The sequence below is a fragment of the Heterocephalus glaber genome, unplaced genomic scaffold (genome assembly GCF_053883595.1).
Source record: "Heterocephalus glaber isolate CG9 unplaced genomic scaffold, H.glaber_assembly_v1.0 deba00000546, whole genome shotgun sequence".
Taxonomy (NCBI): domain Eukaryota; kingdom Metazoa; phylum Chordata; class Mammalia; order Rodentia; family Bathyergidae; genus Heterocephalus; species Heterocephalus glaber.
Window position 1 is genome coordinate 14,089,839 of NW_028258147.1, and position 25,860 is coordinate 14,115,698.

General features: G+C 35.7%; 1 pseudogene; it reads left to right on the forward strand.

The window, feature by feature from the left end:
• Positions 1 to 2,674: 2,674 nt before the first annotated feature.
• On the forward strand, positions 2,675 to 4,135 carry LOC101709420 (heterogeneous nuclear ribonucleoprotein K pseudogene; annotated as a pseudogene).
• The last annotated feature ends 21,725 nt before the right edge of the window (positions 4,136 to 25,860 follow it).

Genomic DNA, 25,860 nt, shown 5'->3' on the forward strand with positions numbered 1-25,860 from the left:
ATAATTATGTGTGTTTACTACTAACTGTGTAAAGTAATGATCATTTTATTTCTTATAGCATCATGGTTAGTGATGTTATTTGTAGGTGTTTTCTCCTTTGTGTTGTAAAAATGTCCATATTCTGGATCATAATATAAATGTCCAAATCCATATTTTTTATAAATTTAAATCACACATATAAAATACATTTAACTATTTATAAATATAGGCATTTTTCTAGTATGACCTGGCTGGGCACTATCTCAGCTGCACACTGTCAGGGCAGGTGTCAGATGTCAGTGGTGGATGATACAGCATGTTCAGAAATGCTTGGGTCAGGAGGTTTACTTGAAGGTTAGGTAACACTGAAAAGAATCTAAAATGGGAGAAGTGACAGCTACCAGGGGCAACTAAAAGCCACCCAAGACTTGTAACTGTTGTATGTGAGACAAAAAGAAGTGGCTCTGGTAAACTACAGAGAGAAGAGCAATAGAAGGCAAAAGACAGCATGGTGAGAACCACAAATGATTCTGAGAATGGCTTGAGACCTTCTGTCTTTTGGGATATAAGCCTGTTGTACCAAAACTATGTGCTTTGCTGTAAGTGTTAATTGGGAACTATCCCATTTCCTGATGCCCAGAAGTCCATGTTTTCTGGCCTGACTAGGACACTGAAGAATACTTCAGGATATACATTGTTAGAGAGATGGTGTAGAGGAGAGAATGTTTTTCTCTCCTCATCCTTGGAGGATCCCTTTTCTTAAAGAAGAAAGTGATGCCCCAAACCAGGGGATCTTATAACACCAGAGCTTTATTTTTCCAGATTAAAAACTGCAGTCATTTTAGTTTGACATTATGTGGAGTCTGCTCCATTCTCATGGTCATTTCATGATTCTCTTTGGAAGGTTTATAGTTCTGCTCATTTTGTCCCACTTCCATGAGCCAACTAAGTGAGTGAATCTTATCCCCATTAACGGTGATTAGTAAACTCCTGGTCCCTTGAATTCAACCATATTAATAAATCTTAATGAAGGAACAATATTGTTTAGATGCCTTAAGCAATTTTAAAGCATAAAGAGAAAGTAGAGAGCTTTAGCAGACAAGAAGATAAATGTTATGCAGAAGTGAGGTGATGACTGAAATTTTAATTTCAATTTTTTTTAATTTGTCTCAAAATGTGGTAAGCTATTAGTTCAATCAGAACTTTAAAATATACTCTAACATTTTAGAAGTTGGTAGTTAAATTAAGTCATAAACAATTTGAGTTTTATTTTCTAAAATTGGAGGTATGATACAGAATTCCTTTGAAAATGTACTAATTCTTAACCTAAAACAAAAAAGTGAAAAAAAATTTATAAAAAAGTGAATTTTCACATTTAATTAGGACAAATTGATTCCAAAAGGTTTTTTACAGAAAAAGGAAATAATAAGATTGAGCTTCAAATAAATGTTCTCAATGTCACTTTTACCCTTCAGAGAAATTAATGAACTTTCCATTTCTGTTAACAAACACACAAAATGGAGTATTTATGAAGATAAATGACCTCAATTTCACTTGAAGTTCTGGCATGATGAGATTGAGTAATGTCTCCCATCCAAGTACTAACCAGGCCTGACCCTGCTTAGCATCTGAGATCAGATGAGATGTGGTGTTCAGGGTGGTATGGACATCGATAGTAATGTTAAGATAATGTTTGAAACACAAAATGAGACTAACTGGAAAAATTGGCTCAATACTAATACTGGACCAAACTTAGGAAATTGGGTTATAATGATCATAGCCTGTCTAGTTGACTAGGTCAACAAACCATTCTTTATAACTGAGTAGGCTGTACCTACTTAAAAATATTCCTGGTCTATTCCAACAAAGAGTAAAAAGCGGAACTAACTGAAAAGTCAATGGACTAAAAAAGCAGTAAGGTCATAGGGAACTGCCATCCAAAAATCTGGAGAGAGAGACATGCAAATGCAGAGACTCAAAACTTAGCAGGGCAGAAACCCATGAAAGGCAACCTTCCTGGGAACCATTGCAGAGTTAAGGAAACCTGAGCTGTAATTAATGAGTAGCTTCAGGCTTAATGTGGGCAATTCTAATAGTTAAAAACTACAGAGAACTCAGTCATAGGAAGGCCCCAACACTTCTGTTTTACCCTCAAGAATTTGATTTGACTCTTACAATGAATATGAGAAATATCTCCTTGCACTTTGCAGCAGGGAAGGGGACAAAAGTCACTTTGAAGTACATCACCAAAGTCTGTTTTTTTTAAAGGTCTGCCCTCAGTAGAAGCTATTTAACCAGAGCCTAACCTGCTGGGGTCTTTTCAGAGACTAACTGATATTGGGGAAGGGAAATATTCAACTCCAGCCCACTCTAGCCATCTTTGTTCCACCTAAACAGGGAGAAGGAGAAGCTCAGAAACACTAGTGAAATTGATAGTCCAGAGCACAAACTTACTAGAAGACTGAGATCTAATCATCATCCTGTGAAGCATTTCTCCTCCTCCCACATCTTACCACCAGATTACTAAAGGTCAACATACAGTAGCTGCTTTAATACAATACTTCATATTCAGCTATGAAGAAAATATTACAAGATGGCCATTATCCTCCACTGCTCTGATTCACCGACCTCGACGTTCTGCCTCATCACAGTTGTTTCTGGCATATAGATTGGTGTGTCCATTTAATACAAGAAAATGGAAACTTAGCAGCCTGAAGAAACCTTCCCCAACACTGAAACCAATGATAAATTTGGTAAACGTCCTGCAGAAGATATAGAAGAGGAGCAAGCATTTAAAAGATCTAGAAACACTGATGAGATGGTTGAATTATGAATTCTGCTTCAGAGCAAGAATGCTGAGGCAGTGATTGGAAAAGGAGGCAAGAATATTAAGGCTCTCCGTACAGACTACAATGCCAGTGTTTCAGTCCCAGACAGCAGTGGCCCCGAGTGCATATTGAGTATCAGTGCTGATATTGAAACAATTGGAGGAATTCTGAAGAAAATCATCCCTACCTTGGAAGAGGGCCTGCAGTTGCCATCACCCACTGCAACCAGCCAGCTCCCGCTTGAATCTGATGCTGTGGAATGCTTAAATTACCCACATTATAAAGGAAGTGACTTTGACTGTGAGTTGAGACTGTTAATTCATCAAAGTCTGGCAGGAGGAATTATTGGGGTCAAAGGTGCTAAAATCAAAGAACTTTGAGAGAACACTCAGACAACAATCAAGCTTTTCCAAGAATGCTGTCCTCATTCCACTGACTGAGTTGTTCTTATTGGAGGAAAGCCTGATAGGGTTGTAGAGTGCATAAAGATCATCCTTGACTTTATATCTGAGTCTCCCATCAAAGGACGTGCACAAACTTATGATCCCAATTTTTATGATGAAACTTATGATTATGGTGGTTTTACAATGGTGTTTGATGATCGTTGTGGATGGCCTGTAGGATTTCCCATGCGGGGAAGAGGTGGTTTTGACAGAATGCCTCCTGGTCAGGGTGGGAGTCCCATGCCTCCCTCTAGAAGAGATTATGATGATATGAGCCCTGTCCAGGAACCACCACGCCCTCCTCCTGGTCGAGGTGGCCAGGGTGGTAGCAGGGCTCAGAATCTTCCTTTACCACCACCACCACCACCTAGAGGAGGAGATCTAATGGCCTATGGCAGAAGAGGAAGACCTAGAGATCGCTATGATGGCATGGTTGGCTTCAGTGCTGATGAAACTTGGGACTCTGCCATAGATGCATGGAGCCCATCAGAATGGCAGATGGCATATGAACCACAGGGTGGCTCTGGATATGATTATTCCTATGCAGGGGGTCATGGCTCATATGGTGATCTTGGTGGACCTATTATTACTACACATGTAACTATTCCCAACGATCTGGCTGGATCTATTATTGGCAAAGGTGGTCAGCGGATCAAACAAATCCATCATGAATCAGGAGCTTCTATCAAAATTGATGAGCCTTTAGAAGGATCCGAAGATCGGATCATTACCATTACAGGAACACAGGACCAGGTACAGAATGCACAGTATTTGCTGCAGAACAGTGTGAAGCAGTATTCTGGAAAGTTTTTCTAATACTAGTGAAGAACTGAAGGAGTCCTGCATCTTTCTTTTTATCTGCTTCTGTTTAAAAAGCCAACATTCCTCTGCTTCATAAGTGTTCTGCATTTGAGGTGTAGTGAAATCTTTGCTGTTCACCAGATGTAATGTTTTAGCTCCTTACAAACAAGGTTGCGGGGAGAGTGTGCAAAACCTAACATTGAAATTTTAAAACAGCAGAGTGAGTGGATTTTATTTTTGTTCATTGTTGGTGGTTTAAAAAAAAATTCCCCCCATGTAATTATTGTGAACACCTTACTCTTTGTGGTCACTGTAAACATTTGGGGGTGGGACAGGGAGGAAAGTAACAATCATCTACATGTCCCCAGCATCTGTTCAGAGCAGTGTGGAGAATGTAATACTCTTTTGTAAGAAACGTTTTAAGATCTTTAAAATAAATTTAGTGAACCTATTTTGGTGGTCTTCTTTTTTTAAAATAAAGATAGTCAATTTTGAAATGGTGGCTGAATTTCCCAACCCTCCCCTAAACTAAACACTAAGTTTGATTTTCAGCTCCTCTGTTGGAAATAAGTACAGTAAATCTCTCAGATATAGGCAAAATACATTGGCAAATTCAGTTCTGAAGATTTCAGAGTCCATTGCTTGGGGAGAAATTCCATTATACATGTCATGCTTACAATAAGCTGGAGGGGTTTTTTGTTTTTGCAAGTGCTTGCCTCCTACTTTTCAGTAGTTTTCTATATTAATAGTTGTAAAGAACCAGGGTGGGGAGCAGTACTACAAGTTGAAAAAAAAAGTATATTCCAGAAGCCTAATTGACAGTGGGTTTTATTAATCAAATTAGCACTTGGTTATGGTAGTGGCAGATGCTGAATAAATTCTGATTATTTTTATTACATTTCTCACCTATAGACTTTATTAAACTGTCAACCTGCTAGTGTCTGTTAGTTTAACTTTGTATAAATATATATTCATGTTTTTCAATTGTATGCAAATTGCAAGAAAAAGATGTACCATTTCTCTGTTGTATGTTGGATTATGTAGGAAATGTTTGTGAACTATTCAAAAACAAGATGAAAAACATTCCTGTGGATGTTTTATGTAGTATCCTGGCATTTGTATTGATAGTTTAAAGTTTCACTGCACAATAAAACTCCATGATGCTAGATTTGATGTGTGCCCAGTTTGACAAAAGGTTGGTTGACACCTGTAAAAATCTGTTGAAACGTTCCTCTTGTAAGGAAATACAGTAATCTTACATATGAAAAGAAAATATTACAAGACATACTTAACAGCCAAAACTACAGTTTAAAAACATTGCAAACATTAAAGCAAGACTCATATATTATGGGAAGCTTGTAATCATCAGGCTGGGAATTTAAAACATATTAAAAAGTATTAAATCAATATGGAAGTTCCTCAAAAAACTAAAAATAGAGCCACCACATGATCCAACCATACTACTCCTTGATAGTCCCTTGAAGGAATTAAAGTCAATACACTGTAGACATACCTGCATACCCATGTATATCATAGCACCATTAACAATAACCAATTTATGGATGACTCATGGGTGGCCAAAAATAGAAGTGAATAAAGAAAATGCAGTGTAAATACAGAATTGAATATTTTCACTGTGGGACACAATCATGTCTTCTGCAGGAAAAATAGATGGAACCAGAGGTCATCATGTTAAACAAAATAAGTGAGGCTCAGAAAGACAAGCATCCCATATTTTCCATCATGTGTGAAATCTAGACAAAATTACATGAAAATGGAAGGGAAACTATTAGATAAGAGGAAACAGATGGGGAAAGTGAGAAGGGAGGGTACAGAAGTGATGGGGTATGAAAATTATCAAAGTATGTTATAGTCATGTGTGAAGATGTCACAGTGAAACCCATTATTCAGTATAATTAATATGAACTCTCCAACTGTGGAGATGGGAAGGAGATCTGCAAGAAGGGGAAGGAGAGGGTAGGGAGAAGGGGAGTAAGAATTATCAATATCTGTATGTACCAGCTCTCCATTATGACATAATTATTATCCATCCCAAATATATAATATTAATAAAAATAAATAAAAACAGAAATATGGAAAATGTTAAGTGTATATTTTAAATGAAAGACATCAATCTGGAAAGGTTACTTACTGTGTTATTCTAATAATATAACATCCTAGAAAAATCAAAACTATTTACACAATAAAAGGATCCATGGTTGCCAGAAGTTATGAGTGATAGAGAGATAACTAGATAGGGCACAAAGAATTTTACGCCAATAAAATGATACACTGTATGTTCTACTATAATGGTAGATACATGTCATTATACAGTTACTCAAACCCACTAAGTATACAAAACCATGAGTGAACCATGAGATACATTATGATCCCGGACTGATAATGACATGTCAATGGCATTTTCACCAATTGTAATAAGTGTATTAATTGGATACAAATATCAATATTGAGGGTGGCTATGCAAATATGCAGCTATTCTTTGAATTGTCCTCTTAATTTTTCTGTGAACCTAAAACTGCTTTAAATAGTAATATATATTTTAAAATAGCAAATCAGAAATATCTTTTAAAAATCAAAGATGATAATGTTTTAAAAAGTATTTCTGTGATACTCAGGCTGAATCAAATTATTAGCATCACAAACATCACTCTTCCTGTTTCATAATTCTTTCATTAATGAACCATCTGGATAATTCTAACCCCCTTAGTGGAATACTATACTCAATAACTACTTTTCGAGGCCCTATATATACATTAGTTGGAGACTGATTCATTGTTTATGATCTTCCAGATCATCTATTACCTACATCTTCACTTACGGCCTTTTTTATGGCTTCCCTTGTCTCACAAGGGTAGAAAGTGTGAATCCTGGATTCTTTTTTGCTATTTGCATCACTTATCCTTTTCCACCCATGGTTTGTATCCAGATATATTCTTCTTGCTTGTATCCTTATGCCACGCTCCATACTTGACTCAAATAAACAAGGGAGTAAAGGAAAGGAAGGAGAAAGAGAAGGGGAGGGGAAAGGAGTGGAGGGGAAGGGAAGAAAGGACAGGGGAAAGCAAGGAAAGGAAGAGGAGGGAACAAAAGGAAGGGAAGGGGAAGGGAGGAGAGGGGAGAGAAGGGAAAATAATATTCCAAATAAATATGCTAGCTTTTGATCACACATTTATATTCCTGAGCTAGTACTCAAACCTTTTATTTAGCATCTTCAGGCTGAATCTTAGCCATAATCTTACCAATTAGAGACATTAATTTTTCTCTTGCTCAGAACTGTTTGTGTATACATAATAATATTGTTGTTTGATACAGTACCTCATCTCTATTTATGCTTGAGTTTTCATGAGAAAGTATTGTTTAATTTATCATTATCAGAAAAAAATAAAACATTCAGTTGTCTATGGCACTATGTTAGATGCTTTAGATAAATAGACTTGACAGCAGTGGTTCCTGTCCTTCAGAAGTTATTTCATAATACATAAAAGGAGATTCAGGCATACATCTTAAAATAGGATTCTACAGTATTTGAGGGGAATGTAATTTGTTATAGTTATAGCCCAAGGTCTTCAGGAGGGCCTACCAGGAAAGATGGATGTGAAAATAGTATGTTCCTATTTCAAATAATTTATTAAATATATTTATCAATTTTTTATGGGGTCAGTGATTCATGGTACAGCAATGAAACAGAACTTTGCAGTGGGTTTCTAAATATGACATACTCCTCACCATTGTCTCTGTTGTATTTCTCTTCTCCTTCTTTCTCATTTTTCTAAATTTATGTTCTTTGCTAGTGATTCCAGAATTTAAAATATATGATTTAAAAACAAATACTAAGTATTATATATAATTCTTAAACAATTTCATAGTTGGAGAAAAGGAGTGTGGTTGATATATAAGTACTGTCTCAAATTATTAAATGCATCTCCTAACAGTTTATACTTGGCAATATCACATTCAGTTATTTTTTATATAGTACTGCTTCATATTTATGGTACCACTATGACAGATTTAGCCAAATAATTCCTAATGGTCATTATATAAATATGATCTTTACAAGCAGAGGTAAAGACTCAGATAATGCTACAAAGAAAATGTTGCTGGAAAATGTCTAATGTGCCTAGAGTTCATTATTATCTAGCCACTGTAAGGCATAACTACAGGGAAGAATTTTTCTTTAGCCTTATGAGATAAACTGTCAGATTGGACCATAAAATTCAAATCAATTATAAATGGAGTAAGTAATGTGTTCCATTAATCAAACATACTTGAGTATCTGTTATTCTCACATGAAGAGTTTGGCAAATCCTCTTCAAGAATAAACTAAGAATAAAGCTGGATAGGATGACAGAAAATGACATTTAAGGGTCATGAAATAATCCAAAAACAGACAACAAACTGGGAATTGTTTATTGTTGAACAACTTATACAGCTTCAAGTAAGCACAACAGGAGACTTCAATATAGCCATCACAAATAAGTGTGAAGAATGAAAAGGTGTTCAAAGAATGAAAAGACAGTATAAGAACAATGACTCAATCCTTAGGGATAACAATGACTCAATTCATAGCGACTCTCAATGAGAAAGGTATGGTATGAGATAAGACCAGACTGACATTTAGAGCTTACAAGAATAACCAAAATGCAAAATTCATGAGATGGATTCAATAGCAGATTTGAAAAAGAGGCCAAAATAGAGAACTATAAGGTAGAACAATAGAAGTTACCCAATTAGAAAAAATAGTGAGAAATCTTAAGGAAAAATAAATACTCTCAGAAATGTTTGGAGCACTTAACATATTTGCAATGGAAATCCCAGGCTTTTACCACAAGAAACTAGAAGTAAATAACTCCAAAGTGAGTAAAATGAGTTATATAATAAAGTTTAAAGTAAAAATATAAACACGAAAGAATAGAACAACAGAAAAAAGCACACAAAACCAAAAGATTACTTGTAATACAAGATCGATAAACCTTTATTCAACCTTACCTTGAAAAATGGAAAAGATAAGAAATGAAAGAACATTACTGTACACCCTAAATAAAATTAAAAGAGAATGCCATGGACAACTGTCTACCTACAAGTTGGACAAACTAGATCACATGTACAAATTCCTAGAAAGACATAAATTACCAGAACTTTTTCAAAAATAGATTTAAAGAGCTGAGTAAATCTAGATCATGTAAAGACATACCATTGTTATCTGTCAACATAAAAAGGTTCAGGTCCAGAAGAGTTCACTGGTTAGGAAGAAACAATATTCATACTATACACATTTCTTAAGAAAGAGGGGAATAGACTTGACTTCATTTAATGAAGCTAATATGACCAAAATACCAAAGATATCTCACAAAGGAAAATTAGTCTAACATCGCTCATGAATGCAGATGTTTATATCCTTTATAAGATGTATTAACAGTTAGAATCCAGAAATATATTTAAAAGGATTATACACTATACATAAGTGGAATTTATCCCAGGAATTCAAAATTGATGTAATATTAAAAAGTATACTAATATAATATACGTTATCAAGAAAAACACAGAAAACATCATAATGGTTGCAGAAAAAGCATTTGACATTATACAATGGTCACTGATAATTTTTAAAAATCTTCAACCAATTAAGAACAGGGAAATTTTTTAATTTGACAAATGGAGCATCTGCAAAAAACAAACAAAACCAAACAAAAACCCTATAACCAACATTATCTTTGAAGGTAAAAAACTGAATATTTTCCCCTAAGATTGAGACTAATTAGTATTAGTATTAATACTAATACTAGTAAGAATGTTTGTTCTGGTCATTTCTACTCAACAAGGTACATGGAATTTTACACAGTTAAATAAAATAAGAAAGAAATTAATTCAAGTTTTCTTTATATGCAGGTGCCATTATCTTTTTTTTGAAATCCCAAAGTATAGGTGTACAAAAATTATTAGAACCACTAAGAGAATTGAGCAAGGCCACAGGATGCAAGGTCAATATACACAAATTGATTATATATACTTGTTAGTAACAAATAACTCTAAAATGAAATTAGGAAAACGATTATACTCATAACAGTATCAAAAAGAGTAAAGTATTTAGAAATAAATTTAATGAAAGCCTCACAAGACCTGTTCATTAAACTACAAAATAATGTTAGGGGAATTTCAAGAACTAAATAAATACAGAACTATATCATATCCATGGACCAAAATTCTCAATAGCGGTGAGATGGCAGGCAATTCTTCCCAAAGGGACCATGGATTCAATTAAATTCCTATCCAAATCCCATCCATCCCCCTCCCCATCGCTCCTTCCTCCGATAAATATTTGACCTAGATTTTGAATTAAACCATTTGATATATTCCATTTTTAATGTTCACAAAATAAATAATCATTTGTGAATCAGTCAAGTGGTCAGTCATATAAATTTTTAAGCATCTTATATGAATTTGCTAACAGTTACCTCATGCACTTCAGCACATGTTGACACTGCCAAAATCAATTACCACCAAACACCTTCCCACAACATGACAATTGTACAGCCTGCAAGTGACATACAGCCTTCAAGTGACATCTGTGGGGATGATAGCAACTTAGTCTTTGTCATTCAACATTACTTAGTGTAATCTACCCTTCTGCCAAATAGAATGCTAGGCTTGGGCTTTGAAAAACTGGAAAGGAGAGTTCCTACCCTGGGAGGACTAGATTCAAATAACAACAGACATGATAAGAGATCATTTGCTCTACAATGTCATCAGAATTTTAATGTGGTATAGTTCGAAGAGGTCAGAGATTGTGAAATATGTTTTCTTCACTTTTTCATTGCTTTTCCTCAATCCTCTAAATTTTAATCAATTTTTTCATGTTTCCTTTGTAATTGATGAGAAAACAAGTAAAGGAATCTAATAAATATATTCCAGAAAGATATAGTTCATCACAGTAACTATCTTCTGTATCCTTACAGTTTCAAGTTCTATAATTTGAAAATACATATCAGAAAAGAAATAGCCCAAACCACTGAGGTTTGTAACAATTCTTTTATTAAGAGAAGCTGTGGAGGGAATACTGGATAAAAATCAAGATTGAACATAAGCATCTACATGTATTTCCTACCAACTCCATTAAAACAGTTATAAAGAGAAATTTATATGGTATAAATTCACAGATAAATATGATAGCAAGGCAGTTTTGGAAAGCCAACTAAAGTGAAGACACAGGTTTAGCAGACAAACCAAAATGAATTCTAAACTGAATATAAGAAGACCAAAGAATAATTTTTAAAGTTTCAAGACTTTCAGAAATTTATGGCACACTTCAGTGAAAGTTGAAAATGGCTAGAAGTGCAATGTGAGTAGAAAATAAGTCTCTGCATTCATTTATTTTATGTAAAATAAATAAGTAAATAACCCAGAAAATAAATAATTGGATTTTATTTTCAAATGCAGGATCTTTAGACTTCCAACTATGACAAAATAGTAGCTGCAATTGTATAGTAATTATGCAAATGTAATTTCTAATTATTTATTTTGATACTTCTAATTTTTATCCTACATTACAAGCTAGATGTGTATTTATCCACAAATTACTAATGCAGAGATAGGCTAATTACTGTCTGCATACTGGATTCTGAAATACCTGAATCCTCCCCACCTACCTCTAGGCAGGAGATGGAAAGATTATATTCTGGAGATTCTGCCAAACTCATTAAGAAAGAGAAAGTTGGTGACTTGAACGTTTTCCCAACCATAAAGTAATGCCATTAGTATTCTACTATTAATACATTTTTAAATCAACTTAGTGCCCAACTGGTTTAAGAAAATTGAGGATTACTAGGCATCTGAGGAAACCTGCTAAGATAAAATTGTAAGAAAACAACACATAAGATTTCTGAGAAAAAAATTTTAATAATTTTTTTGAATTTCTGAGGAAATAAAGGTCTTCCAGAGATGAGGAGACAAATGAATCCCACTATCCATCTAGTATTTATCCACAAATCAGTAACAGAAAATATTGTACTAATGGAAGGTACAGCAATTTTTAAAAAGAGGTATCCAGAGAAACAAAAAAGTGTCTTGACAGTAAACATATACATACATACTGAATATACATGAGGTATGATCACAAAATACAATGAATATTTAAATTTTAAAAATGTATGACAAAGACCACTCCCAGGGCACAAGAGGTGAGCAAATCCCAGTGCCCAGGAAGAGGCTCCCTGGCCACCATTCCAACACTCCCAGGGCAGAGGAGGTGAGGCAATCCCAGTGCCAATGAGGAGACTCTCCAGCCACCATTCCACTGCTCCCAAGGTAGAGGAGATGAGCCAATCCCAGCATCCAGGAAGAGGATCCCAGCCAGTTTTCCACCACTGCCAGGGCAAAGGAGGTGAGCTAGGTGGGTGCCAGCCACACAAACTCCCCCCCATATCAAAATGAAAAGACATGTAAACAAGCCTCAAAAACAGACTTCCAGATCACCTATAGCAACCTCAAAGGGAAAAGAGATAGAACAATCTGATACTCAACGATCTGGACTCCCTGAACTGGTAAAAAAAGAGGATCTGGAAAAAATGAAATCAGAAATAATTTTTCACATAACAGCAGAGATTCTGCCAATAGTGCAAGACATGATTAATAAATCTAGAGAGGACACAGATTAAAAAAATAGAGGAGCCGAGGAACATGATGGAATTCCAACATAGGAAACAAATGAAATCCATAAAACAGATACAGATTTCCAGGAGATTAAAAACTCTATTGACAGTCTACACAGCAGAATGAACCAATGTGAGGACAGAATTTCAGATATAGAAGATAAGATTGCAATTACTGACCAGGAAAAGAAAAATTGCTTTAAAATTATAAGGGACCATGAGAAATCAATCCAGCAGCTGCTAGATGATGCAAAGAAGAATAACATAAGACTGATCAGAATCAATGAAGAAAGAGGAGAGAGTGCAGATGACATAAAAAAAACTTTTCACAGAAGTGATGGCAGAAAACCTCCCAAGCAGGGGAAAAGAACTTGACATACAGATAAGTGAGGCATATAGGACTCCAAATAGCCTTGATCAAAAAGAGTCTACACATAGGCATATAATAGTTAGGATTGCACAAACCCAATAGAAGAACAAAATTCTACAAGCAGTGAGAGAAAAGAAACAAATCACATACAAAGGAAAGCCCATCAGAATCACAGCAGACTTCTCAAGGCAAACCCTCAAGGCAAGAAGAGCTTGGAGTGATGTATTTCAAGCCCTAAAGGAAAACAGTCTCCAACCCAGAATGATGTACCCTGCAAAACTATCTTTCAAAATTGATGGAGAAATAAGATACTTTCATGATAAAGAGCACCTCAGGAACTTCATGAATACCAAACCAGCACTCCAAAAAATTTTAGACAATATCCTAGGAAAAGACAATGAGGATCACAACCCCAGGAAGCCCAGCAAAATGAATCCATTGGGTGTGACAAATTAAATACAAAGGGGGAGAATCCAACAAAAAGAAAAAGGCATGACAAGGCTTTTAAAACTTTTACCTTCATCTCCCTAATGATTGTATAATTCAATCTTGTTATTGTACTGATTAGTATTTTTCTGATTCTCATGTTGCACACATTTCCTTGTGCTGTACTATCATCTTCTTGTGTCTACTTTTTAATTGGGTTGTCTATTAATGAGCTGTAAGAGTTCTTTATGTATTCTGGTCTTAGGTTATATGTATTATAAATATGGTCTGTTTAAGGACTACTTTGCATTTTCTTAACTATGTCATTTAAAGTTCTAAATTTTGATAGAATCACATTTATCAATTTTTTTCTTTTATACATCATTTTTTTTTCTTAAAGTTTTATACTTTTAGGCTTTCATAGATCCTTTGAAGTTATTTTCATGTATGGAAATAAAAAGTTAAGGTTAACTTTTTATATGCTGACACCAGGTATTCTAGAGACATTTGCTGAAAACAGTATGTTTTCCTCTGCTCTTGAATTGAGCTTATATTCTATAAAATGTTAATGTTAAATAATCTTTCAAAACTCAATGGGCCATATATGAGTGGTTGTATTTCTAGATTCTCTGTTTTATTTCAATGTTCTATATGTCTTTCCTTACACCGAGACTGCCTTGATTACTGTAGCTTTAGAGGAAGTCTTAAAATTAAGTACTAAACGTCTTCCAACAATGTTTTTTTTCTTTTTCTTTTTACTTTTCTAGGTCCTTTTTACTCCTACATACCTTTTAAATTTCAATATCCAATTCTTCATTCATAGCAAGTATACACAGATCTGAATTTTTATATATACCTTGTGTTTTCTAATCCTGCTAAATTCAAGCACAAGTTCTAGGGGTTCCTAGAGATTTTTTAGTATTTTCTCTGCAGATGATCATTTCATCTACATATAAAGATTTTGCTTCTACCTTGCCAATCCTATAGTAATTGTGTCATTTTATTGCCAGACTATTTTGGTTTGGGCCTAGGTTTCAAAGTTTAATGGACAGATGAAGAGTAAGCATATCTGCCATTGTTCCCCACCTTAGGAAGAAAGCATTGTATCTTCTCCATTCACGTAAGGCTTTTTTGCTGGAAATATGGAGTACATGTCTTTGATTTGTTGAGAAGGTTCTGTTCTACTTCTACTCTCCTGATACCTTTTACCATGAACAGCTGTGGAATTTAGTCCAATACTTTTTCTACAACTAGTGACAGGATCATATGGCTTTTTCCTTTCCTCTGTTAAAATTATGACTTTTGGGGGTAGATCTTCCAATGCTGAAGCAACACAGCCATCCCTATAATAAAACCACTTTTTACATACTGTCAGATCTGACTTCTAATAGTTTGTTTTGTTAAACAAATTTCTATCTATGTTCATACTTTTTTCTTCTATTATCTTTATCCAGTTTTAGGATTAGCACAATGTTGATTTCCTACAATGAAGGGAGAAGTGTTCATTCTTTTTACTGCTTTAAATGTTTGATATAATTTATCAGTTAAAATGTATATGAGCCTGCTGTTTTCTTATAAGTAGATTTTCAAGCTAAGAATATACTTTCTTTAACAGGTGCTATTCAAATTTTATATTTCCTCCAGAGTTAGTTTCATTAATTTGTCTTCCAAGATACTTCTTAGAAGTTGTCAAATTTATTTCAAAACAGATTTTTGAAATATGCTTTCTATATCCTTTTAAATTCTGTAAAATCTGTGGTAATGTTTCCTGGATCTTGATATTGTAATTTTTAAAATGTATAATTGATATTGTGTAATAGGAAGTAAAGATCTAAAGGAGAAGGGGAAGTGGGAGGGGTAGGGGAAAGGAAAGAAGGGAAAAGAAAAAATATGAGAAAAGGAAAAAAATGGAAACAAAGTCTTTGCAAATAGGGAAGGGTGGAGGGGGTGAAGGGAGTGCAGGGGAAGGGGAAAAAATAAGAACCAAGATACTCATGTAAAGGTACAAGATCCCAATGGTGAATGTAACTGTATTTTATATCTAAAATGTACCAATAAACTTAATGCAAAATTTAAAAAATATTATGACAAAAAGAGACACATTGTCATTAATCCCCTCAAAATACCCCCTTCTCTTCAAATACCATCATTCTTGGCACTTTCTGAAGCAATTTTGAAAGTCCTTTTCTATGAATATCTTTCCATGACTGCCTTGGTGTATCCTGAACCAAATCAAGACATTTACAGCAATTTCAAACAAAACACTACCATGTGTCCTCATTCACCTCATTCATCAGATCTGGCAATGTGATCTCTCTGGCACTTTCCCAAAGACAAAATGACCACAATAGATTTTGAATGGCTGCAGAACATTCAGAAAGCTATAACAGCACAACAAAAAACATTAATGAAAGAGGACCCCCAGAACTAATACAGAAAGTGGCAAGAATGATGGGGTATTTGTTTTCAAAGTGTGGGTGAGTATTTTGACAGGGACTAATGGCAATTGTATCTTTCAGTGTAATAAAATTTTCAAATTTAAATACTCACTATATTGATCACTCTATATATTATATATAGTATATAATATTACAATAAGTATATATAATATCATAGCATGGAATCAATAACTAATATCCAGTATAATTTTTGGAATATAAAAACTGAGGAAATCTTCTATAGCATAAGGCTAAAAGTCAGAAATGAGAAATCGAGGTTCAGACCAGAAAATCAAACATCTGAATAATAAGAAGGCCCAAAAAAGATTGAAAGGAAATAAATTATCAAAAAAGTAAGTCAAGAAAAGTTTTAGAACTGTGGTACATGTAACTTTCCCAACTGAGACAGTCTACTAATAGATCAATATAACTGAAGAAAGAGTAGTGCTGAGTTTTTGAAAAATAATGACATGTAAAGAACTGAAAAGCAGAACATCATTAACTTCTCAACATCGATATAAGAGTTCAAGGGCATGAAAGCATGACTTTCAAACTATTAATCATGTGTGAGGATAGGAAAGAATTTTTTCAGGAAAGTAAGTTTCAAAAATTTTACTTCTCAAGCATTCTTTCTCTCTAGTTTTCTCAAAAACTACTGAAAAATGTGCTCCACAACAGCAGCTGCACCAAAGCAATAAATACTGAAGGGAAAACAATTGCATAGGAAAGAGAAAAAGAAGCATAGTCACTCCTTTTTTATTTTCCATAAATTGTATTTGCACAATTATGCTACTTTAAAGACAAGATGAAATTATACTGGGGGATGGAATTCCATTTGGGTAAAGTGAGAGAAGAGGTTTAAGATCTTTATTTTCAAATGAGAATGCAATAAACGCAATCTAAAACTAGAAAACTGTAAAATCATGTAGCTGGTGTCCTATTTAGGAGCATGATGGTAAATACCAAAGTAAATACTGAAGTTGGTGAAAAGATTGCTTCTAGAAAGAGAGATGTGTTTGGAGAGAGGGTTCTACTTTTTTTAACTTGTAATTTTGTTTGACTTTTAAACTATGTGTATGCATAACTATGACAAAAATATTTTAGCAAAGAATGAAAAGGACACTCTGTGATATCCATGTTGTTCATTTGTCATTTGCCTGCTTCTTGACATAGCCTATTCTTTCTAATAAGAGGAAAGCCTATTAATTTCCTTTCTTCATCATTCTTAGCTACTTCAAAGGAATTATTGAATTTTAGAAACTTGAAGCATGATGCTAACTCCAGCAGGAATTTAAAATTCATTTCCAAATAGTTATATATATGTGAAAAATTTTAGGTATCAGATATTAATAATGCAAAAAAGTCACATAAGAAAAGAGGACCAAGGCTTTGATCCCCTCAACAGCTATAGTTGCTGAAGGTCAGAAACTAACTATATAGACATTTAGAAAGAAAGACACATTAATGCCAAAACCCAAACTTTTAAAGTCTTTTTATTCTGGAAGCTATCAGGGGTTGACCAAATATCGCAGGAAAACAAATAAGAGAAAAGATAAATGCGGTTGACACAAAATCAACTAGCAAACTGGTTAAAACTCATAAAACCTTCACTATTTATTGTTATTGAACTTTCTTAGAAAACATTGGAGCTAGAAAGAAAAGTTTTAGTTGAAATCAGAATTATTTGCTTAATATGAAATCAAAGTGTCTCTTGTGGCAGTCATCAGCATATAGTTTCTATCTTTAGTTTCTGTGTTATGGCTGCCTCAATGTCCTGAATTTGTTCAAACATTTACCTTTCATGATCATTGTGACTCTAGAGAAGCACCAGAAATTTCATGGTGCCAGAGCTAGGAAATAAGGTGATGAGGACACAGCATGTTTTAAGAATCTATTCCTTGGAAGGCAGTAGGCTGCAGAGTTCACCATATTTTTTTTATCACAATTCATAAAGACACTTAGAAAATAGGACTTCCAGAATTGCTTAAGAAAGTAGCAAGAACAAGAGGTCAAGTGTGTTTGAAGTGAGGGCAGTATTTTGAGGGAAATTAATGATAATATGTCTTTTACTATAATAAATCTTTAAAATTAAAACACCCACTGTATATTATAATCACCTTGTGTATTTTACAAAAATGAATCAACTTATAGGCAAGGAAAATTAAAGGTGACTTCACAACTCTTATATAAAATTGAGTGATATTCTGTATCAGTGAGGATCTTATTAAGTGTGTTAAAAAATAATAGAGTTGTAAAATCCTGGCTTTATTAAAAAATCATCATAAGTATCAAGAAAATGTTATTAAGAAGATGATCTTACAAGACAGAGACACACATCAAACAAAGAAAAAATTAGTCACTGTCTGCCTTCATTTGTAATTCAATATAGATTTAATTAAATAAAAGATACTCAGAAATCTTAAGAAAACACTGAAGAATATATACATTAATAATATCATATGTATATTGTACATGATCAGAATTTTAGGCAGTGAAAATAAGTAATAAAAATATTTCTTCACATATATTTGCCCCAACAAGTTCCATATTAGGGGGTGAGGCCCCCAGGGCATGCCCACCAACCACCAGTGTACCCACGCAGGATGAGCAGTCTCAAATTGACTGGAGCCCCACTCTGGCTTGCCATACCCACCTGCAACCAGGAGATGGCGAGGACCCCTGGGCATGCCCACCAGCCACCAGCATACCAGCATGGGTGCCTGCAATACCACCATGACCAAAAACAACAACTCTGGCCTCTTGGCTGTCCAGCTACCAGGTTCCACCCTATAAAGGAACTGGGGCACATAAAGGTCATTGAACTGAGCTGCAGAAGTGAACAACAGATAGAGGGTCTCTCTTAGGCTCCCTGATGAAAATTGAAGCCCACAGAAAAATGAAGAGAATCTCTGCAATAAAGGCACAACAGACCACAAGACTTGGTAAGTTGGAGGGATCATCACCTCCCATCAGAAACTGGTCTATCTTCAGAGGAAAGGCAGCTGGAACCTGCAATAGAACCTTGGAGAGTTCAACCCTGCAGGAGGACAGGGAGCTCAACTTGGAACCTGCAGCCAGAAATCTGCCTGAATCTCACAAGTCTGTGACTGGCTTGCTGAGACTCACTGACTTACATCTGCACACTGCTGCCCACGTTGTTTAGGATATGCAGAGATATCCTAAATGAGGCCCTTCATTTTTAACTTTCATTTATTATTTTCAAAATTACCAAGTTTTTCTTATTTTTAAGTATTTTTCTTCTTTTTCTACTCTTTTAAAATTTTAATTTTTCTCTTTTTTCTTTCTTTTCTGTTTTCTTTCTCTCTCTCTCTCACTCAATCCTTTGCTGTCACACATTGTTCTTCATCTCCCTTTCTGTTCCTGTTCTGCCCCTAATTTGTATTTCTTCTTTATTTTTCTTTTCTTCTCTTTCCTTCTCTTGCCTGTGTCCTCTGGCCTCGTGGCTAACCTACCCCTATCCTTCTACCTATCTACCCTTCCCTCCTCAACTCCTTCTAACTTCCCATCCCAAAGGGTAAAGTTGCTATATTGAAGAGCTTATTCACTGTAAATATATGTTGTGTTGGTCCTTGATTTTTATTTAATTCACACAGTTAAAGGTGATAGATTAATAACTACAACAAATTGTCATTTTCTAAGAGGTACTTGATGCTATAGTGTTGGTGATTGTATCACTTGGGCTAAGGTGTTATGATTAATCTAATCAGTTGCCCTTCCTGGTATAAAGAAAATGAGATAGCCTCAGAGCCATTAGAGACTCAAAACCTAAAGACCAGCTATATCTGGAAGGCACTTCTGAGAAGTAATCATTCCATAAGTGTTCTAAATACATTAACAAAGATACTTACAATAAACAACTTCAAAGTTTCAACCCAGAAATTAAATGAAGGACAATACCAAAAACAAAAATGATAAGACATTTAAGCAAGGCACAAACTCAGACTTCCACCTCACAAAAGGCAAATTCTGGGGGAAATGAGGTGGAAAAGTCTAATAATCAACCACCTGGACACCCTGAACTGATAGCACAGGAAGAAACAAAACAGATGAATGAGGCTGTAGAAAAATTCAAAGCAAAAATAATTTCCCAGATAACTACAGAGATGGTGAGCAGAGTGAACAACATGATTAGAGGCTCTAGAACAAATCACAGGTTAAAAAAAAAAGATGAGCTGAGAATCATGCTGCAAGCCATGAATGCCCAGCATAAGAAATAGAGAGACAGGTCTGTGCATGCCCTACCAAGGTCCTGAGTCACGCAGAAGATACCAAATCACCCCACTGCAGACAAGCAGGTCTGCCCGTGCCCTACTGAGGTCCTGAGTCACAGAGAACACACCAAATCAGCCCACTGCAGACAGGCAGGTCTGTGCACGTGCTACAAAGGTTCTGAGTTGCACGGAAGATGCCAAATCACCCCGATGCAGACAGGCAGGTCTGTGCATGCCCTACCGAAGTCCTGAGTCACACAGAACATGCCAAATCAGCCCACTGCACACAGGAAGGGCTGTGAATGCCCTACCGAGGTCCTGAGTCATGCAGAAGACACTGAATCACCCCACTGCAGACAGGTAGCTACCTGGCTCCACACTACAAAGACGCAGAGGACACCAGACCACCAGACTAAGGTACTGAGTCCCACTGCTCCTGGTCCAGAGGATGGGGCTTCTTGGTCATCATCCCTCCCACTGCTCCCAGCCCAGAGGAAAGGGCGTTTGGGTCACCTTCTGTCCTGCTGCTCCTGGCCCAGAGGAAGGGGCTTCCAGGCCACCATTCCTCCCACCACTCCCGGCCCAGAGGGGGGGGCTTCTGAGCCACCATCCCACTGCTCCTGGTCCAGAGGAAGGGGCTTCCTGGCCACCATCCCTACTGCTGCTCCCAGCCCCTGGCCCACCTCACCCAGCTCACAGGAGGTAATCTGTGCAGGTGCTAACAGCCCCCTGGCCCAGTCAAAATGAGAAAACATGGAAATAAGTCTCAAAACCAGACTTCCAGATCACTTACAGCAACCCCAAAGAGAAATGAGATGGAACACTCCGATATTCAACAACCTGGACCCACTGAACTGACAATAAAAGGGGATCTGGAAAAAATGACATCAGAAATAATTTCTCAGATAACAGGAGAAATTGTGCCCCTAGTGCAAGACATGATTAATAAATCTAGAGAGGAGCTCAGGAACATGATGGAATCCCAACATAAGAAACAAATGGAATCCATAAAACACATGCAAATAGATTTCCAGGACATGAAAAACTCCACTGAAAGTCTACACAGCAGAATGAGCCAATGTGAGGACAGAATTTCAAATATAGAAGATAAAATTGCAATTAGTGACCAGGAAAAGAAAAATCATTTCAAAATTATAAGGGAACATGAGAAATCAATCCAGCAGCTGCTAGATGATGCAAAGAAGAATAACATAAGACTGATTGGGCTCAATGAAGAAACAGGAGAGAGTGGAGATAACATAAAAAATCTCTTCACAGAAATAAAGGCAGAAAACTTCCAAAGCAGGGGAAAAGAGCTTGACATACAGATAAGTGAGGCATATAGGACTCCAAATAGCCTTGATCAAAAAAAATCTACACATAGACATATAATTGTTAAGATTCCAGAAACACAACAGAAGAACAAAGTTCTTGTAGTGGGGGAGAATGTGTATTCTGATTTTGTGGGGTGGAAGACTCTGTAAACATCTGTTAAATTCATTTGTTCAAGATTTTCATTGAGTTCTAGTATTTCATTATTTCTTTTTAGTCTAGTTGATCTATCTATTTGTGACAATGGGGTGTTGAGGTCCCCCACTACAATTGTATTAGTGCATATATGAATTTTCATATCCATTAGTGTTTGTTTTATATAGTTGGGTGCACTAATGTTTCATGCATAGATATTTATGATTGTCATCTGTTCCTCTTGGATTCTTCCCTTCATAAGGATGTAGTGTCCTTCTTCATCTCTCTTAATCAGTGTTGGTTTGAAATCCACTTGATCTACAAAGAAATCAAAATGGATTAAAGATCTAAATATTAAAATAGAAACTCTGAACCAGTTGGAACAGAGGTTAGGTAGAATCCTTGAAGACATTGGTGTATGAAAAGATTTAATGAACAAAACCTCAGTTGTCCGTGACCTAGCACAAACAATAAACAAGTGGGATCTCTTCTTATTAAAAGGCTTCTGCCCAGCAAGAGAAACCACCAGCAGTGTGAAGAGACAATCACAATGTGGGAAACAATCTTCACCTGCTCTTCCTCAGACAAAGGTCTACTATCTCAAATCTATAAAGAACTTAAAAAGATCAGACCTCCCAAATTTAAAGACTCAATCAAAAAATGGGCAGCTGAAATGAATAGACATTTCTCAGATAAAGAAGTAGAAATAGTAAATAAATACATGAAAAAATGTTCAACATCACTGATCATATGGGAGATGCAAATGAAAACAACACTGAGATTCCACTTCACTCTGGAAAGAATGGCTGCTATCATGAAATCAACCAATAACAAATGCTGGCTGGGCTGTGGGGAAAGAGGAACCCTGCTCCACTGCTTGTGGGAGTGCAGACTGGTGCAACCACTGTGGAAATCAGTATGGAGATACCTCAAAGAACTAGGACTGGAAGTCCCATTTGACCCCGCTATTCCACTGCTGGGTATCTTCCCCAAAGAATTAAAAGAATCATACCACAGGGATATATGTGCACCCATGTTCATAGCAGCGTAGTTTGTAATAGCTAAAACTTGGAAACAGCCCAAATGCCCATCAACTGGAGACTGGATAAAGAAAATGTGGTTTTTTAGTAAAATGAAGTACTATTCAGCCAAAAAAATGAGAAATTAGAGACATTTTTAGCTAAGTGGATGCACATTGAGGCAATACTCTTAAGTGAAATAAATAGGATACACATGTGTAAATACCAAATAGTTTCTCTGGAGTGAGAAACTGAAAGTGTAAATAAGGACTAAATGTATAATAGGTAATGTGAAATAGGAAGAAAAGGGACAAAGGGGAAGGAAGTGGGAGGGCTAGGGGAAAGATAGAAGGGAATGGGATTAACATGAGAAAATGGAAAAATAGGAACAAAATCTTTGTAAATAGGAATGGAGGGGTTGAATGGAGGGCTGGGCAAGGGTGAAAAATAAGAACCAAGAGAGACTATGTAAAAGTGCAAATTTCCAATGATGAATGTCATTATATTGTATACCTAAAATGTACCAATGATTAGAATGAATAATCGATAATGTAAAATAGGAAGGAAAGGTCCAAAGGGGTAGGGGTAGTGGGAGGGGCAGGAGAAAGGAAAGAAGGCAAAGGAAAAATGCTGAGCAATGGAAAAATGGAAATAAAGTCTTTGTAAATAGGGAACGGTGGAGGGCGTGAAGGGAGGGCCAGAAATGGGGAAAAAATAAGAACCAAGATGCATTATGTAAAGGTACAATTCCCAATGAGAAATGTAATTGTGTTGTATACCTACAATGTACCAATAAAAGAATTTAATACAAAAAAAAGAAGAAGAAAAAAAGAAAGAAATAGAAAGCATGATGGCCCAACATAAGAAAAAAACAGAATCCATGAATCAGATTCAAACAGATATTCAGGAGATTAAAAACTCCACTGAAATTATAAAGAGCACATTAAGGGAATCTGGAGATAGAATATCAGATATAGAAGACAGGATTGTGGTTAAGGACCATGAAAATAGAGATCTCTTCAAAATAGTAAGGGACTAACAGAAATCAATACAGCAGCTGCTAGATTCTGCAAAGAATAACATAAGACTGATAGGATCCCACAAAAAAAACAGGAGAACGTACAATTGACATAACAAAAACTTCACACAATAGTAGAAAACTTTCCAGACAGAAGTAGAGAATTGGACATACAGATAAGTGAGGCTCCAACTAGCCATGGTCAAAAAAAAATCTACACTTAAACATACAATAGTCAAGATCCCAGAAACCTGACAGAAGAACAAAATTCTAAAGGCAGTTAGAGAAAAGAAACAAATCACCTACAAAGGAAAGCTCATCAGAATCACAGCACACTTCTCAACACAAACCCTCAAATCAAGGAGAGCCTGGAGTGAAGTATTTCAAGCCCTAAAAGAAAATAACTTCCAACCTAGACTCTTCTATCCTGCAAAATTATCTTTCAAAACCAATGGGGAAATTAGATACTTCAACAACAAAGAACACCTGAGAAATTTCAAGAACACCAAACCAGCACTCCAAACAATTCTAAGCAACATCCTAGAAAAGGAACATGAAGGTCACAACTCCATGAGGCCCAACAGAGGGAAGCCACTAGGCAAGGTAAGGAGCTAAAGGGAAAAGGGGAAAAAATAAGAAATAAAAGAGCCAACAACAGCAAAATATCATGACAAGGATGAGTCACTATCTATCAATTATAACTCTTAATGTTAATGGCCTCAATTCACCAATCAAGAGAAATAGACTGGCAGAATGGATTAAGGAGCAAAATCCAGCCATATGCTCTACATAAGAAACACACCTAACTCAAAAAGAAATTCATAGATTGAAAGTAAAAGGATGGAAAACAGTTCTCCACATGACAGGAAACCAGAAAAAAGCAGGAGTAGCAATTTTATTTGCAGACAACGTAGATTTCAAACCAAAACCAATTAAGAGAGACAAAGATGGTCACTACAACCTTGTGGGAGCAATCCAAGAGGAAGAGATGACAACCATAAATGTATATGCACCAAAAACAAATGCCCCCAACTATACAAAACAAATATTAATGGACATGAAAAACCAAATAAGCACTAATACAATTGTAGGGGGGGGACCTCAATACCCCACTATCACAAATAGACAGATCATCTAGACAAAAAATTAACAACTACATTCTAGAACTGAATCACGCTCTTGAAGAAATGGACTTAATAGATGTTTACAGAGTGTTCCAACCCACATAATCAAAATACACATTCTTTTGGGCTGCACATGGGTCATTCTCCAAAATAGACCACATGCTAACTCATAGGACATGTCTAAGTAAATGCAAATGAATCAAAGTTAACCCCTGTATATTATCAGACTATAGTGCAATAAAATTTGAGATCAATAACGTAAGAAACCACAAAACTCCCAGAAACACATGGAAATTGAATAAGACTCTCTTGAACAACCAATGGGTCACAGAAGAAATTAGACAGTTTCTACAAGTAAATGATAATGCCAGTACAACATTCAGGAATCTATGGCACACAAAGAAAGCAGTTCTATGTGGGAAATTCATAGCAGTGAATGCCCATATTAGGAAAAAAGAGAGAACTCAAATAAATATCCTAATGCAGAACCTCAAGCTCCTAGAAAAAGAAGAGCATAACAAACCCAAACCTTGTACAAGAAAGGAAATTATAAAGATCAGAGCAGAAATCAATGCAATGGGGACTAAGAGAAAGATACCAAAAAAATCAATGAATCAAAGAGTTGGTTTTTCAAAAGAATAAATAAAATTGATAAACCTTTAGCCAATCTCATCAAAAAAGGAAAGAAAAGGCTCAAATCCATGTAATTAAAAATGAAAAAGGGGAAGTCACAACAGATCCAGCAGAAATCCAGAGGATTATCCATACCTCCTTTGAGAACCTGCACTCTAATAAAATGGAAAACACAGAAGAAATGGACAGATTCCTAGATACATATGAATTGCCAAAGTTAAATAAAGAAAATATAGAAATTCTAAACACCCCAATTACAATGAGTGAAATTGAAAATGCAATAAAATATTTACCACAAAGAAAAGCTCATGTCCTTTCCCAACAAAGAAAAGCTCCACTGCTGAATTCTATAAGACATTTAAATAAGAACTATCACTATTACTCTTTAAATTCTTCAAGGAAATTGAAAGGGAAGG